Raw genomic sequence first — 18242 nt, forward strand, 5'->3', positions numbered from 1 at the left:
CAAAAAGTCCTTTCTCTGAAGCCCCTGTTTTCCTTTAAAAATAAAAGCACCTTGAGGTGTCAAAGATCTTTTCTTCAGACCTCCTATTTCTCCTTAATAAAAATGGAAGCATCTTAAGGTCAAGGATTGTATTCTTGTCGTTTCCCTAGAATTAGATATACAACTATCCACATACACCTAATAATTAATTGTCAAATTGAATTAACCTAAATATCTTATTTTCCATTTTCTCCACTTGGATTTGATCATCACTTAAGACATAGGTTCTAGAAAGGTTCAGCTCATCAATATCACTGAAAATTCTCAGATTTTCCAATGTGATTTTAGAAGAGTAAAAGACATTCAGAATTTTCTTGCACTGTAAGTGCTGGTAGCCAGCACTAGTCCCTGGGCATGTTCCAGGCAGCCACTCAATCTATTGACTTGCCCTCAAGAGTCCATATTTCATATGTAACTGTTTCCATTTCCACTTCCTATTTTCTACCTCACAACTCAATTCAGCATGTGGAATGCTGCTAGTCACTTTCTTTAGTCCTCAAGGACTTGAACAAGAGTAAAAGGAAATTAATTCATCTTGAGCTTCTGAAAGTCAGTGGGAAGTAGGCAGGAAAACTGATGAGCTGTGAGTACTGAAAAGCTGAAGAAGTTAGAGCTTCTGATACTGATGTCAAGTCTTATGCAGTCTGTCACATTGCCTCATGTGCCTGCTCACTCAGCTCCCAGTAATATCATTTTAGGATGGTCATAGACTAATGCCACATTTTTCTTTCTTGTGTTCACAGGGTAAAATCATTTTAAAATTTTTTTAACTTTTTTATTTAAAGTTTTGAGTTACAAATTCTTTTCTTCTCCCTTCTCTCAACCCTCCTTGAGACAGACAGTAAGCAATTCGATATAGGTTATACATTGCAATTATGTAAAATATTTCCATATTAATCATTTTGTACAAGAAGACAAATAAAAGAAAAAAATGAAAGAAAAAATGTGAAAATAGTAAGCTTCAGTTTATATTCAATCAATATCATTTCTTTCTCTGGAGGAAGTTAGTATTCTTCACCATTAGTTCTTTGGAGTTGTCTTAGATCATTGTATTGCTGAGGATAGCTAAGTCATTCACAGTTCTTCATTGAACAATATTGCTGGTACTGTGTACAATGTTTTCCTGGTTCTATTTGCTTCACAATGTACCAATTCATGTAAGTCTTTCCAAGTTTTTATTTCCCCTGAAATCATCCTGCTTGTCATTTTTACAATACAATAATATCCCATTACAATCATATGCCACATTTTGTCCAGTCATTCCTCAACTGATGAGCATCCCCATGCTTTCCAATTCTTAACCACCACAAAAAGAAGTTCATCCCTTCTAGTCTCATCACCATACTGTTGATTAAAACCCTGACTGACATCACCTCCCTCATCCTCCTCTTCCCACTGATTGAGGGGCTGGATGGTGAAGTACCAAACTCCTTTCAATGAGTTCTTTTATAGAGGACAGAAAATGGATTTCCAATTCACTCCACTTTGTATCTACTGCTCTTCTAGGATTCAACTGCATTGAACAAAGGGGCCCCTAGACTAGGTACCCCCTGGAGTCTCCTCCACATTTTTTGTATATTGTCTCTTCCCATCTGATAGTAAGCTTCTTGAGAGAAAGGACTATCTTTCCTCAATTATAAACCCAGCACTTAATGCAGTGCCTAGAACATAATAGACACTTAATAAATGTTTAATGAATTGAACATTTAATTGCCCCAGAAACCTCTTGACCCTGGAAGATCACTTCTGCCCTAGAACTAATTTCTCAAAAGAACTCTCTCCTTCTGGAGCAACTCCTTCTGATTGCATGGAGAGTTGCCAGAACCTTCATTTAAAGAGTATGGCCAGATCATTTTACCCACAAGGCAGCACGGCTCTCATATTCTCCCAGAATTCTGGAATGCTTCCACCCCGCAATTTCCTTACATGTACTATATTCCTAGATTAGATTGTAAGCTTCTTGAGGGTAGAGATTCAATATCTCCAGGCTTCTCAAGGTTCTGGATGTCCTGTTCTCCATCTTAAATTTTCTTTACTAAAAAAAAAAAAATTCTTTACTTTCCTTTTTATTTAATAATCCTTCAAAAGGATCTTTCATCTCATCTGTTTCATATAACCTTTGTTGTTTTGTGAGGTGGGGTCAGGTTTTTTTTTTTCCACCAAGTAAATTTATTTAAGAAGAAAACTATTCTACAACCTTTGAATTTAAGCAAGTCTGTGTGGAGGAGAAAGAAATTTGTGACCAAAGATGAACTAGAGACCATTACTGATCACAAAATAGAAAATTTTGATTACATCAAATTAAAAAGCCTTTGTACAAACAAGACTAATGCAAACAAGATTAAAAGGGAAGCAACAAACTGGGAAAACATCTTCACAGTTAAAGGTTCTGATAAAGGCCTCATTTCCAAAATATATAGAGAATTGACTCAAATTTATAAGAAATCAAGCCATTCTCCAACTGATAAATGGTCAAAGGATATGAACAGACAATTTTCAGATGATGAAATTGAAACTATTACCACTCATATGAAAGAGTGTTCCAAATCATTATTGATCAGAGAAATGCAAATTAAGACAACTCTGAGATACCACTACACATCTGTCAGATTGGCTAAGATGACAGGAAAAAATAATGATGAATGTTGGAGGGGATGCGGGAAAACTGGGACACTGATGCATTGTTGGTGGAGTTGTGAACGAATCCAACCATTCTGGAGAGCAATCTGGAATTATGCTCAAAAAGTTATCAAATTGTGCATACCCTTTGATCCAGCAGTATTTCTATTGGGTTTATATCCCAAAGAAATACTAAGGAAGGGAAAGGGACCTGTATGTGCCAAAATGTTTGTAGCAGCCCTGTTTGTAGTGGCTAGAAACTGGAAAATGAATGGATGCCCATCAATTGAAGAATGGCTGGGTAAATTGTGGTATATGAAGGTTATGGAATATTATTGTTCTGTAAGAAATGACCAGCAGGATGAATACAGAGAGGACTGGCGAGACTTACATGAACTGATGCTAAGTGAAATGAGCAGAACCAGGAGATCATTATACACTTCGACAACGATATTGTATGAGGATGTATTCTGATGGAAGTGGATTTCTTTGACAAAGAGACCTAACTGAGTTTCAATTGATAAATGATGGACAGAAGCAGCTACACCCAAAGAAAGAACACTGAGAAACGAATGTGAACTATCTTCATTTTTGTTTTTCTTCCTAGGTTATTTTTACCTTCTGAATCCAATTCTCCCTGTACAACAAGAGAACAGTTCAGTTCTGCAAACATATATTGTATCTAGGATATACTGTAACATATCTAACATATATAGGACTGCTTGCCATCTAGGGGAGGGGGTGGAGCGAGGGAGGGGAAAAACCGGAACAGAAATGAGTGCAAGGGATAATGTTGTAAAAAAATTACCCTGGCATGGATTCTGTCAATATAAAGTTATTATTAAATAAAATAAAATATTAAAAAAAAAAAAGAATTTAAGCAAGTCTGGAACCTTTCTAAATACTACAATCCACACTGTTCTCCTTTTCTGAGTTAATGAGCAAAACAAGAAACCCACTTGACCCAGGAAGAAAAACTTATGGTCTACTAGCATAATGACTTTCTAGATTCCTGGCTACTCAATTGTTCAATCCCATGCTTGGGTTTCCCAAAATTGTTTCCTTTTTCTGTATCATTTGAAACCAGTATAACCAAAATTAGCACCTCATTGTTCTCTCATTGTTTTGTATGTGTTAGCCTCCTCTACCCTTTGAGATTATAAAACGCAGTAATAACAGGGATTACATTTTGTATGTTACAGCTAGAAAAGAATTGAAGCTAATTTCTATAAATGATGAAAGCAAATAAAAACCATTATTATGAATTTCTTTAGGTCTCCCACAGGACATACTGAATACATGACAGAATCTATATCTCACCTTTTCATCAGTTGCATTAACCATAATTTTGTAACTATTTGCATACTCGATTCAGCAAGTCTTCATTAAGTATCTGCTATGTACCAGGCACCAGGAATACAAAGTTAAAACAAATACAGTCTCTCTTTTTTGGAATTCACATTCTATTGATAGGAGTGAGGAAGAACATGCACCAAAAAAGGGTTATGAAAAAACATATACAAAGAAAATACAAAAAAATTGGGAGAAGAGGGAAGATAAGAAAATCACCAGCAACTAAGAAAATGAATGAAGTTATGGAAGTCATGAGAACTCTACAGAAAATACCAGAGTAGAGTATAATTGTCACTTCTCAAATTCCCTCATTTCTCATGAGTGCTGGAGAAAATTCATAGGCACAAAAAGGATCCATGAGATTAGATACCCCAATCAATAATACAAGTAAAACAGCAGTTGTTCCAAGACTTAAAAATATCAGCCTGTTTCTTTCCTTGTTCCTTCCCCCACTCCCCAAGAACTATCAGCTGATAAGGCTTAGCTATTAGGAAAACCTCACTGTTACTGCAAAGTTCTGGTTTGAATAGCTCTCTGACAATGGATATTTTTTGGGATCATTAGTTGTTGTGGTGGTTCAGTTGTGTTTGACTCTATGACCCCATTTTGAATTTTCTTAGCAAACATACTGAAGTAGTTTCTCTATCCCATTTTACAAATGAGTAAACTGAGGCAAACAAGGTAAATGACTTGTCTAGGGTAACACAGCTAGTAATTTTTCTAAAGCTGGATTTGAACTCAGGTCTTCCTAACTCCAGCTCTAGTGTTCCATCTACTACATGCTCTTGACCATTAGAGAGATGAACATAAAAATACTGTCATATTGATCTAGAGAACAAGACAGGGCAGAGATTCACTGCTCCCTGGGCTCTGTTTTTGTCTCTCTATAATTCTTTCCTCACCAAGCATCATTATCACCCTGGAAGATCACTCTTTCCCAGCAACCCCTTTCTCTGATTGATTAGTTCCCGTCCTCCAAGCTCCATTTCAAGGAAAATGCCCTGGCACTTATTTTTGTTTATTCTTTTTATTCCTTTCTGAACTTTGCTGCTGACTCTCTGCACTTCTTTCCCCATCATCTCCACTTAGTAATTAAACATATACTTGTTAACTTCACTAACTTATCTTGAATGAAGCACAGGTCCCTTCAACCTTCATTCTCAGAACTCTACCACCTGTTTAAGACAGGGTCCATCTGTAAAATTGAAATGTTCACTTATACCTGTTGAGTAGTTACACAAAGACATTGGTTTAAGGATTTAAAAAAAAATTATATTAGAGACTTGGAAATGAAAGGGGTCTTAGAATTCATCTGGTCTAGCACTTACACAAACCATGAAACCTGTCTATAACATCTCCAAGACTTTCAGTGGCAGTGAGCTTGCTATAACAGTACACTCCATTTATAAACAGTTCAAATTGGCAGGAAGTTCTTCTTTACACTGAGCAAAAATCTGCTTCATAGTAACATATATCCATTAGTTTTGTTTCTGCCAGTTGATATCAAATAACAGTTCTATTGCAGCTAGATGGTTCAGTGGATAGAGTGCTAGGCCTTGAGTCAGGAAATCTTATCTTTGTGAGTTCAAATTCAGCCTCAGATATTTAACTATGCAACCCTGGGTAAATCACTTAACCCTATTTGCCTCAGTTTCTTCAACCTTAAAATGAGATGGAGAAGAAAAGAGCAAACCAATCTAGTACTTTTGCCAAGAAAGTACTAAATGAGGTCATAAAAAGTCAGACAACTGAAAAAATGATTGAACAACAACAACAAAAATTTATTATCTTTTCCATATGAAAACTCTTCAAAAACCTAAAGAGAGTTTGGATATCCTCTCCTCTTGTTTGAACTAAACTTCCTCACTTCCTTAAATTGAATCTTATCTAGAATGATTTCTCTAGTCTTTTTCTAGGTACATTCCAATTTCTCAATGTCCCTCTAACATGTAATGTTTAGAACTGGGCAGGATGCCCCAGATGATTCGGAAATTCATCCAGCTAGCCTCTATTAAGTATCCTTTATGTATCATGCACATTTCTTGCCCTACTCATTCCAATAATGCAGATGGGCTCTGCAGTTTATAGTTTTAGAGAGTTGCTTGAAGCACTTGCGGGATCATACAACTAATATCTTTCAAGGACAGAACTTGAATCCAGGACTTCCAAACTTCAGGGCCAGATTTCTATTCTCTAATCCATCTCATAAAACATATTGTCAGCTATTATATATAATTATATTTATCTTATTTGTTTATAATTTTATGCATGTAATTTATATAATATATTGTATATAAAATGTATAATATGTTATACATCATAAAATATATTGTTGGCTACTATATCCTATTACATTAGAAATATTAGATGATACAATATAGTATATATTATCATATATTATTTTATCTTTAGATATTATCTTGTTAATATATTATAATATTTAATATGTTCTATTACCTAATCTAATAGGTTGCTATTCATCTTTCATTTTCAAAGAGGACATTATAGATGAAATCTTGACTTGCGCATGAAGTAGATTTGGGTGAGGCAGTGTTACACAAAGTCATCAGTCTCTCTCTTCCTAAGTCATGAAAAGTTCAGTGGTAGGACACAACTCAAGACAGCCTGGTAAAGGCCCAGGATACATTTAGATGACTTTGGCCTCTTGGATGTCTGACCAAGTTCTAAGCCAGTGGTTTTCAAACTTTTGTTTTCAGTATCTTTATCCTATTAAAAATTATTGAGGATCTCTCCAAAGAGTTTTTGTTTATCTGGATTATATTTATAGACATTTACCATATTGGAAATAAAAACTATTTTTGAATTTGTAGACCCTCTAAAAGGGTTTCAGAGATCCCCAGGATTCTCTAGACCATACTTTGAGAACCACTGTAAGCACTCCACAGAGCCTGCTTCAGGTGCCTTCATGGCCATTGGAACAAATTGTTCTCATCTGCCCATTCTGCAGGAGGGAGCTTTAACATGCTTGAAGTAAATATCTCCTTAATTGACCCAAAGATTTAAGGACTATCAACCCATCTGCAGAGGCAGTTTTACTCGAGTGTGGCCTCTGTACATGCTCCAGCTTCTTAGAGCCAAAAGTGAGAATTAGATGAAGGTGGACACCAAATGTGGATGGCAGCCTTTAAAAAGGTTCATAACTTCTCACACCAGAGGTGCTAATCCTTCCTGGACACCCATATTTCCCATTACATATCATTATTCATAAAAAAATTTTCTCAATTTGTCTGAGATTTCTTCCTCCTCAAATTTCTCATAGCATTTTGTCTACACGTCTCCTTTTGTATTTACCACATTCTTCCTTGGAACACAATCATTTCTGTATATGTGCATCTCTTACTGGAATGTGAAAACTTGGGATGCTTTTTATGTCTCCAAAGATAGTACTTGGCAGACCATAGGCATTTAGTACATATTCGTTGAATTAAATTGAATTGAATCAGAGAAATGCATGGTTCTTCTCTCTGAAGAACTCACAATCACTCTCAGAAAATATAAAATGGTCAACTTCTCATAATGTATGCATAATGACATTATAGTATCTTTCTAACTCTTCATCAAAGCAAAGCTAATATAAAGTTTGATACAGCACCCCTTGTACCCTTCAAAAAATATGGTTTGTGTTCATAAATCTGTTGTAATTTACCATTACATATGAAGAAAAGTAACTGTTAAACATAAAGATGAAAGCATTGTTATGATTATTTTATCACAGAGACCTACTTATCATTACACCATGATGCAATCCTTATTGCTGACCATATTTATTCAGCTATCAGAATGTCCTTACATTTTCTTGTTTGTCCATAACAAACTCAGCTCCCTTTCCATTGGGGCTCCATGAGTTGTAATGCACAGTATAATCTATTCTTATAGAGAACACCACGCAAAGGTAAACAGTTGCACTGCTGAAGGACTGAACAGAACATCACAGTGCTCCATCAGTCAGCTCTATGTTTAAGTTTGCAAATACCCAACAAGTCGTTCTATCTATCTCTGGTTTATGTGTAGGGGTAATGGATGAACAGAATGTTCTGACACCAACTTGTTTTAAAGTTTCTACAAGAGAACCAACTAGAGAGTTCTAGCAGGAGGAACAGTGGGCGTGTTATTGCAGTCATGCAATAGGAACTTGAAAAACAGGGAATCTAAAAATGAGGAGCAAGGTTACTGCAAAAAATAACTTGGCAGTAACTGAACTAACAGAACTTTTCATGCAAAAAGGGGATGGGGAAAGGCAGGAATGAGAGGATATACAGGCAATTTTAACAATATTGCAACTGAAAATCTAGAAAATTGTTCTGATTTTACTCCATTGAGTGGTAAGCCTTCCTTGGACTGGGTGAATTACTTGTTTTATTCATTAACATATCATACATTTAAATCCTAATAGCCTTGAGGGCTACAGTTTTAATTCCTGTATCTTATGTGGATCTAGCACACATAAACCAAGTAAATCCTAAAATCACCATAAGTCTCTTCAGCTCATTGGTAACTCATAGGGAAAGAATTAATATGACATAAGGAGAACTGGAGAGTTGTAATTACACAAGTTCAATTACACACGCAATCATTAAGCACCTACTATATGCCAGATACTAAGCTAAGCACAGGGGAAAAAAACTCCCCATACTAATGCAGATGGACATCTTCTCTATAACTTACTGTTTTACAACTCCAAGATACTACCTCACACTTCTCAGATTGACTAAGATGACAGGAAAAAATAAAGATAAATGTTGGAGAGGATATGGGACAACTAGGACACTAACACTTTATTGCTGGAGTTGTGAAGTGATCCAACCATTCTGGAGAGCAATTTGGAACTATGCCCAAAGGGCTATCAAACCATGCATACCGTTGGGATGATTTCAGAAAAGCCTGAAGAGATGTACATGAACTGATACTAAGTGAAGTGAGTAGAACCAAGAGAACATTGCAAACAGCAAGGACAAGATTATGTCATGATCAACTCCGATGGACTTGGCTCTTTTCAACAAAGTCCAATACACTTGTGATGAAGAGAGCTATCTGTACCCAGAAAGAAGACTGTGAGGATTGAATGTGAATCACAACAAAGTTAGTATTTTTGCTTTTTATTGTTGTTTGCTTGGGTTTTTTCCCCTTTCTCACTTTTTTTCCCTTCTTGATCTGAAGTTTCTTATGCAGCATGATAAATATGGAAATATGTTTATTAGTATGTATTTTAACCTATACTGGATTGTTTGCTGTCTGGGAAAAGGGGGAGGTGGGGAGGGAGGAAGAAAAAAATTGGAACACATGGTTTTGCAAGGGTGAATGTTGAAAACTATCTTTGCTTGTATTTTGAAAATAAAAAAATCATAATTTAAAAAATACAATTTACTGTCTTAGAGCGCTAAATAACAGACATTTTAAAATGATTGCAATATGCCAGGCACTGTGCTAAATGCTGGGGGTGTAAAAAAAAAAAAATGAAGAAGGAAAAACCCAATCTGTAACTTCAAGTTCTGTTGTTTGTCCACTTAGCCAGTAGGTGTCATAGATGGGACTTGAACCCAGGGCTTTCAGGCCCAGATACCATCCAATATGCCTAATTTCCCCATTGGTAATAACAACAACATCATCATCATTATCATCATCATCATCATCATCATGTAGCAATTTAAAAATAATATATGTTATCTCATTCCCACAACAACATATCTTTGATGTAGGTACTATTTTTATCCCTATTTTACAGATAAGTAAATTAAGAATGAGAATGGTCAAATGGTCATAAAACTGTTAAGTCTCTGAAGCAGCCAGTTGAGAGAAACTCAGGTTTTCTTAACTCTGAGATCAGCCACTAGCTTTATACTGGTTAGTCTATAAACACAGAATAAACAAATGCAGAATAAACACAAAGTAATTGGGGAACTGAAAGTAAGACAAGAACAAGATGAAGATCACTAAAAATTACAAGTATAAAGACAGGTTTCCTGAAGGAGGTGATATCTGACCTCTTAAGGAAGCTAGGTATTCGTTCAGGAAGAGCCAGAACATTCCAGGTAGGGGGGCTGAGCAAATGAATAATGGTATAAGGTAGAATGTCATGCACAAAGAATGTTAATTTAAAGGAGAAGCTGAAAAAAGATTGAGAATAACTTTGCTCTTCTAATAAATAAGTTTGGTAAACAACAAAATAATAAATAACAAGTGTTCCTAGAAGACATAGCTTAGAAACAGTTAAGAAAAGACAAGGAATTTCCTAAAGAGGTTCTTTATGAAAAGATTCAAAGTCAGTCAGCTGGCATTTTATTAAGCTCCTACTGTATGCCCTGCACTATTTTAAGAGCTAAGGATACAAAGAAAGACAAAAATAAAAGAAAAACTTTTTTTCCCCAAGGAATTCATGATCTAATAAGGAAGATAACATGCAAACCATTATATAAAAACAAGAGATATATACAAGATAAATTGGGGGTAGTTTCAGAGGAAAGGCAAAGTCTAATTGAGACTCTGCAGTCCTAGAAAAATATTGAAGGCATAAGATAACTACAAACACCAATGAGTGTCAGGAGAAACAGCAAAACTTGTGAAGACAAAATAATGAAAGAAGTTTCATTCCTGTGTTCAGGAATGAGTACATTCTCTTTCTGAGGATCAATAGAAGAGAGAGAGAGAGAGAGAGAGACAGAGAGAGAGAGAGAGAGAGAGAGAGAGAGAGAGAGAGAGAGAGAGAGAGAAAGTGTATGTGTGTCTGGTCTTCTGCCATTCCATCAATAAAGTAAGAGGGTTGGACTCTACCTCTTTTTGTAGTTGTTATTCAATAATTTTAGTTATGTCCAACTCTTCATGACCCCATTTGCAGTTTTCTTGGCAGAGATAATAGAATAGGTTGCCATTTCTTCTCAAGTTTATTTTGCAGATGAGGAAACTGAGGTCAAGAGGCTGCCCAGGATCACACAACTAGTAAGTGTCAGAAGGCACATTTCAACTCAGGGCTTCCTGACTCCAGACCCAGCACCCTATGTACTGTGTCACCTAGCTACCCCTCTTCCTGTGATTTCTTAAGTCCCTTCTAATTCTAAATCTATGATCTTATAATATGAGGAGTATCTTGAATCAAAATACCCACCACACTCAGTCTATGTGACTAAACTAGCAAACCACTTACAAATGAATAGAGGGGAAAAGTAGGAAAGAAAGGGCCCTGGAAATAATCCTATCTTTCTCCTTTATAATATTCGTTAGCAGTATCACAAATAGTAAAAAGAATGACACATTTAGAGTAAGAAGGCCTGGTTCACAACCTATTTCTATTACTTGATACTTTTTGATTTGGGAAGAAAATCACTCTATCTTCTGTACTTAATCTATAAAATGTGTAGATCAGAGTTTGTTAAACATGTAACATTCCCAAATGCACCAAATACACAACAGAACCAGATTAAAATATTAACTGGGAAATATTTAATAAGATAAATAAAAATACAATGCACAGAGATAATGTTAATATGTAGCATCCACTGTATAATGACAAACCAAGCAGTTAATATATGACTCAATGGTGTATCGTTCCATAAACTTCAAACTAAGAATGACAAAACTCTTTTTGTAGTTTAGTACTTGCTAATTTTACTACACTATATGTGTATGTGATGAGATCATAGGGATTACAAATTCAATTTGAGTAAAGTTTAAAAACCATATATTTTATGATAAAGGTCCTTTTTATTGAAGATAGCCAAAGCCTTTATAGTATATACTTACTGTAAAGAGACTTATAAGCATTTTACTTTTCTGATATTAAAAGTTAGTTAATAAAGACTTCTTTCTAGTTTTTTTTAAAAGCAATTTATAGTCTTATGTATGTTTTAGTGACCTGGTTTCTATGTGAGCTTGATAGGGCCACTTTAGATGACCCCTAAGGTCAATACATGCTCTGATCCTATGATCCCTATTCTCAGCCATGTTCGAGATCAAAGGCAGTGAGAAAAAAAATCACTATCTTCTCCTCAAACATGATCTGGTCTAATACACAAGGTATTTTTTAATTGTGAAAGAGAGGCAATTTCTAAGGAAAAATGAAATTCTACAGTGTGTCAGCTCTTAGAGCCTAATGATGTTTATACAGACATACCACACTGATGGAATAGTCTCAAAATTCCCTTCAATGCACAAAAAAAAAAAAAAAAAAAATGGGGAGAGGAGTGACCCAGCCCTCCTTCCCCGCCCCCCTCCCCAACTCCTTCCTGCTCAGCAACCTGTACTTGACCCTCCCGAGCCTGGCTGTGCTCTGCCTCCATCCCGCCCCGCTGGAGCCAGCTCACTGATACCAGGCAGCTGATGCTTGCCCTCATCCAAAACACACTTCTTGAAAACACCCACCCATCACATACTTGGGAGGTGGGAGTAGTGCTGGACTGGCAGAACGGCCAGTGGGGGAGGGTTCAGGGAAGAGAGAGCGACCCACCTTTTGGATCGCAAACTCGGTGGATTTTCCTCGGCTCCGTGGTGTAAACTGGACAGGATTGGGCGTTCGGGATGCCTCTGCTGCTGGGGCTGCCACTGTTTCTGTTTGCCAAGTACTACAAGTGTGGAGAGAAGCTGGTCCACTTCAAGGATGGAAATATTTCAAATGCCTGGACTTTTTGCTTGATTTTTAGGAGGAGGGAAAGAGCTTTTTTTTTTTTTTTTTTTTTTTTTTTGGACTCTTGTGCTGAAACAAGAATATAGCCCAGCTCCACAGAAAAGGAGGGGGGCTGAAGAGATGAGCTGGGATGAGAGAAATGCTTGTTTTCACTGTTTAGTGGAATAAATGAATGATGAGCTCCACCAAGGAAGAGCCTAATAGGAAGGTCCTCTAAAATGCTAAGAAGAACTTTATTTTTAATCTAGTTCTGAGGGGGAAAGAATCTTGTGAATCATTTTACCCCAAAACTGAAAACTTTGTGAACTAAAGCTGTCTTAGTATAGGAGAACTATGACTAAAAAGAACAGGATTGGAGCTAATACTTGAATGTCCTTCGATTTTTTATTTTTAAAAAAAATGCTATTCTCTTGTTCTGTCTCATAAAAAATAAAGATTTCCTAGGGTTCTAAAAATAGTCTTAGAAATATTTTTCATTCTCTCTACTTCTTTTAATTCCATGGTTCTTGTCACCTGAAATCAGTGGTCTCAAGCCATGTTGCTAAATTTTTAAAAAAAAAAATTGCCAACGCAGAAGGAATGTTTTGTGCTTTGAATGTGAGAGAGAGAGAGAGAGAGAGAGAGAGAGAGAGAGAGAGAGAGAGACAGAGACAGAGACAGAGACAGAGACAGGCACAAAGACATACAGAAAGAAATAAAGACAGAGACAGAGACAGAAAGGGAGAGACAGAGAAAAAAGACAGAGACACAGAGACACAGAAACAGAGGGATAGAGAGACAGATAGAGGGAAGGAGGGAAGCAAAAACATACAGAGACAGAGAAAAAGAAGCAGAGAATAAGAAACAGAAATAATGATATAGACATACAGAGACTGACTAAAAATCTTATTTTATATTTATCTTCTTAAATATCATGTTTTCTTTAAGTGGCAGTATCTGAATGATTTAATTGTTAATTAATCTCCATTTTCCCAACCCTTAAAATGGGTTAAATTTCACTTAAGATGTTCATAGCTTTAAAAATGAAGTGAGGAGTTGGAGGGAAAGGGGGAGGGATTGATTTAGACATTTAGATAATCATTTGAAAACCATTTCAAAGTTTTCAAAGTCCTTAAGTCTTCACGTTGCAAAACTCCAAACTGAAATAACATGCCTCTGAAGTCATTCCTTCCCAAACAACTCTTCAACCTCATTCCCCACTCTTGCCATTGCCTTCCCCTCCCTATAGTTCCTGCCCCATTCTTTCATCACCAGAAGTCCCCTCTTCAGTCAGTGGGAGCTCCAAGTTGGCCATGGGCCTGGAGAATGTCAAGAGAGAAAGAAGGTCCACCCAGAGTTTCCTCAGTGTGCCTTCTCACAGTTGGGTGCATTTGTGATGACCCCAGCAACGCTCCCCAGAGAAGGACACTGTGTGCGGTCACTGAATTTTCCTGCCCTCATTTGTCAGTGTGATGTCTGAGTGAGGTGGCTCCAGGAAGGAGAGAGAGGAAATGGGGGAGGGTGATGAGAAGGGCAGGCAGTAGAAGGAACTACAGCTGCTTCTATGACAAAGAATCATTAGGATGGAATCCCCCATAAGGAATGTTTTCAAAACACCCAAGTTTTGTCCAGCATTCAAGGCCTGTCAACTGTTCCTCACTGCAAAGTTTCTGCCTCCTAACTCACACCTTTCCAGTCTTCCCTCTGAATATTACTTCCCAAAGTAATCCTTATTTTTCAGCAAAGCAAATAAATTTACTTTTCTTTTTGCATAAAACTTACTCATGCTTGTGCCTAAGTCACATCTTTTATTTGTAATGCCCTTCCTGCCTTCTGCCAATCCATACCCATTTCTTTAAAATAACCCGAAATTCACCTCCCTAAAATCTTCCCAGATTAACTCACCTCATTCTGATCTGTGCTTTGCTCCAGTATTTTTTTTTTTTTTTTGCTAAATCAATTGGGATTAAGTGACTTGCCCAGGGTCACACAGCCAGGAAGTATTAAGTGTCTGAGGTCACATTTGAACTCAGGTCCTCCTGACTTCAGGCCTGGTGCTCTATCCACTGTGCCACCTAGCTGCCCCTTGCTCCAATATTCTTTAGGATTATGTATATATTCAATTTACAATATAATCTTTTAAATTTACTATTATGATGCTCTGTAATTGGTTTCTTGTAGTTTCATGTATGTGTTTGTTCTTCCCAAGTAAACTATAAATATCTCATGGGCAGGAAATAACAGATCTTTTCCTCTGTGTGTTTCCTATTGCTCAACATGTATTCAAGGTTCTACAGGCAAATAATCATCAAGTGAAAATGGAGCAAATATTATAGGGTCATAATAGTCATTGCCCATAATGACTGAGGCAAAGAAACTATCCTTCTCTGAAAGACTACTCAGGATGTTGGGATACCACGAGCCAGCTGGCTGCATGTTGGAACTGTATTAAGAGCAAGGGCCAGAGCAAACAGAAAGAAGAGGGGCCATGTCCTTGAATCAAGCAGCAGCGTTCCCACACCCAAGAGTTCCAGCTGAATTCTGATGACACTGAAACGTGAAATAAGGCAACTAACCAGATGGCATAACTAATAGAGCTCTGGATCTGGAATCGGGAAGACCTAATTCAAATCTGACCATGTGATCATATACATATTATTCCATCTCCATCTGTCCCCATTTCCTGATCCAGAAAATAAAATAATAGTAGTATCCACCTCCCTAGGGTTGTGAGGATAAAATGAGATATATGCAAAAAAATATTGTTGTACAGGAGACTCTCAGAAAGACCTGGAGAGTCTTCCATGAACTCAAGTAAAATGAAATGTACTGTGTACAAAGTAATAGCAGTGTTGTGGAATGATCAGCTGTGAAAGATTGCTGTTCTCAGTAATACAATGTTCCATGACTACTCTGAAGAACTTATGACAAAAAATGCTATTCATACCCTGAGAAAGACATGATTGTGTCTGATATAGAACAAAGCATTTTTTTAATTTTATTTTTCTTGAGGTTTTTTTTTTTTGGGGGGGAGATCTATGTTTTCTTTCCCAACATGACTTTAAGGGAAATGTTTTGTGTAAATTCATATGTGCCTTTTTAATGAGGGGAGAAAGGGAGAGAATCTAAAGCTCAAACTTTTAAAAACAAATGTAAAAAATTATTTTATGAGTAATTGGGGAAAATAAAAATATTGAATAAATAAACAAGTTGGGGAGGAAAGAATGTTGCTATAGAATTGTTGGCTAATACTATTGTCTACCTGTGAAAGACACCTATCACTCATGCTACCTGCTACAGCAGAGAAAACAAGCAGTAACTCTTCCCTTGCTTTCTTTCCCCTGCCCAGTCCCACACAGGATACATCATTTTCTTATTCCAAGATGAATTTCCCAGACTATTGCTTTCCCCACTAGTGCCAAGAGAGTTGGAGACTGCATTTATCTTGTGTATATAGAGAACTGAGAATGATTCTATTGCCCCTTAATTTCTTGTGTGAGTTATATTAAATACTTCCTATTTGATTTGTGGCCCCTTTGTGGAATATAAATAGATAATGGATATTCTGTTGGAAGCTCTAGTCATAATTTCATGATAAATTGCTAATATTTATATAGTACTTTAAGGTTTGGAAAGCTCTTAAATATATATATATATATATATATATATATACTGATGATGATGATGATGATAATAATAGCAAGCATTTCTATAGCATCTATGTTCCACGCACTGTGGTAGGTGCTTTGCAAATATTTTCTCATTTGTAGCATCACAACAATCCTGGGAGATAGGGATGTATGTATGTATGTGTGTGTATACATCTTTGTATGCATATAAATACATATTTATATATGCATATATAAACTATGTGAAAACACACACATGTGTATGGATATAATTAGATCCCCACAATTCTATGAAGTAATGAGATTATTCTTCTTTTACAGATGAGAAAGTTGAGCTTAAATGACTAACATGTCAATTTTTAAATGTCTGAGGCAGGATGCAAACTCTTCCTAATTTGGAATCCACACTCTATCGATATACTATTTAGCTAACTAAACCTGAACAAAAACCCTCTCCAGAACCCAAAATAATCATGGGAATCAGAGTAAAAAAAGAGAAGAGTCTGGGCTACAATATAATAAATCTACCTGGGTGATTTAAAAAAAAAAAAAGGTATATTTACATTGAATTTTAAAGAAAGTGGAAGCCTATGAGCTATGATTTCATTAGTAAAAGGAATTCCCAGAGGTAGAAACTCCTTTTTCCAATGCAGGCTGACACTTCTTGCTTGGAGTGTTGCCTGGAGCATTGAGTGGTTAAATAACTTGTTCAGGGTCACATAGCCATTCTGTGTAAGAGGCAGGACTGGAGTTCAAACCTTCCTTCCTCAAGGGTCAGCTGTCTAAAACACCAAGCAGCCTTTCTAGACAGAGCCATACTTATATAAAATGTGACATTGAAGTAGTTTGTCCCCATTTATCCCTATAAATCTGCTTTTCCATATTTTTCACCTTCAAGGATCCTTATATAATTAATCACATTGGCAGGGATGACCTTTTCTGACCATGTGCAAAGTTTTCTCCAAAAGTTGTAGGAGAAAGTATTCATTGGTGAATTTCCATTGAGCCATAGCTGGAGAGAGCTTGCCCTCTTAGTATATGTCTCTGATCCAAATAAGCCCAGAGAGAATCCCTTTGAGCAGACTGAGAGAAGAAACTCTGGGAATGGCACCATCCAGGGGAGGCAGAGAGCATCACACAGAATGTTCAAGAGAAAACAAATTCAGAAGCAGCCCCATTGACCTTCCTGCTGGATCTAGATTCTATTGTTCATCTTTTTCTCTTCTATTCTCCAAAGTGTTCTTTGTTTCTTATTTTTGCTTTTGCTAGTGGAAAATGAAAGAATTCATTTTTTCCCTATTCACTAGAAGGACTTGTGAATTATTTAAAGCTCAGGATAAATATATGCTTCTAACAAGTTTAATTCTTTAGAATCCCCAAAACTGCAGTGAAAAGTGAAAAATGAACAAATATTTTGTCAGCAAAGCAAATGGTTCAGGGTAAATGAATTCTTTGAAATTATGAATGCAATGAGATGTTAAGTATTTCCGGTCATTCTAATTATTTAGTTTTAAACTTAAGTACACTGATTACTCAAGCACTAGAAGCATGTTATAAACAATGGTATCAGGAAACAAGACTAGCACCCAACATAGATTTGCTCCATTTTTAGGTTTTCATTTATTTTTCCCACCTATTCCTAAAAATGATTTTAGGTTTAGACTATCTTTTTCTGTGAAAATTGTGCAAGATAACATGTGCAGGGAAGTTGTGATTTGACCCAAAGGGCAATCAGATCTACATAATACATAAAATGCTTCATAACAGAGTTGGGTTGTATTTTTCTAATGATGAAACGGGTTGAGAGGTCCTCAGAAAAGGCTGGATGGTCTGTCATTTATCAGGGAAACTGTCAGTTGCAAGTTAGATTCAGTGCTTCTATGTGTTCCAGTTTTGATAAGACATTCATGAAAATCAGTACAAATCCAAAGCTCACAAAGACAACCCAAAGAAAATTTAATCTGATGGATTACAAATAGTTCATGCTT

At 36.4% G+C, this 18242-nt stretch overlaps 1 long non-coding RNA gene across 1 annotated transcript in view; it reads right to left on the reverse strand.

Annotated features, from left to right (window-relative positions):
• The window catches only part of LOC127543959 (uncharacterized), an 86369-nt gene extending 73264 nt beyond the window's left edge, over positions 1–13105 (reverse strand). The window contains exon 1 of the long non-coding RNA XR_007949350.1: positions 12470–13105. This is a non-coding gene — a long non-coding RNA (uncharacterized LOC127543959). The remainder of the gene's footprint in view (positions 1–12469) is intronic.
• Between the last annotated feature and the right edge of the window lie 5137 nt (positions 13106–18242).

This window comes from Antechinus flavipes, chromosome 1 (assembly GCF_016432865.1).
Source record: "Antechinus flavipes isolate AdamAnt ecotype Samford, QLD, Australia chromosome 1, AdamAnt_v2, whole genome shotgun sequence".
Lineage (NCBI taxonomy): Eukaryota > Metazoa > Chordata > Mammalia > Dasyuromorphia > Dasyuridae > Antechinus > Antechinus flavipes.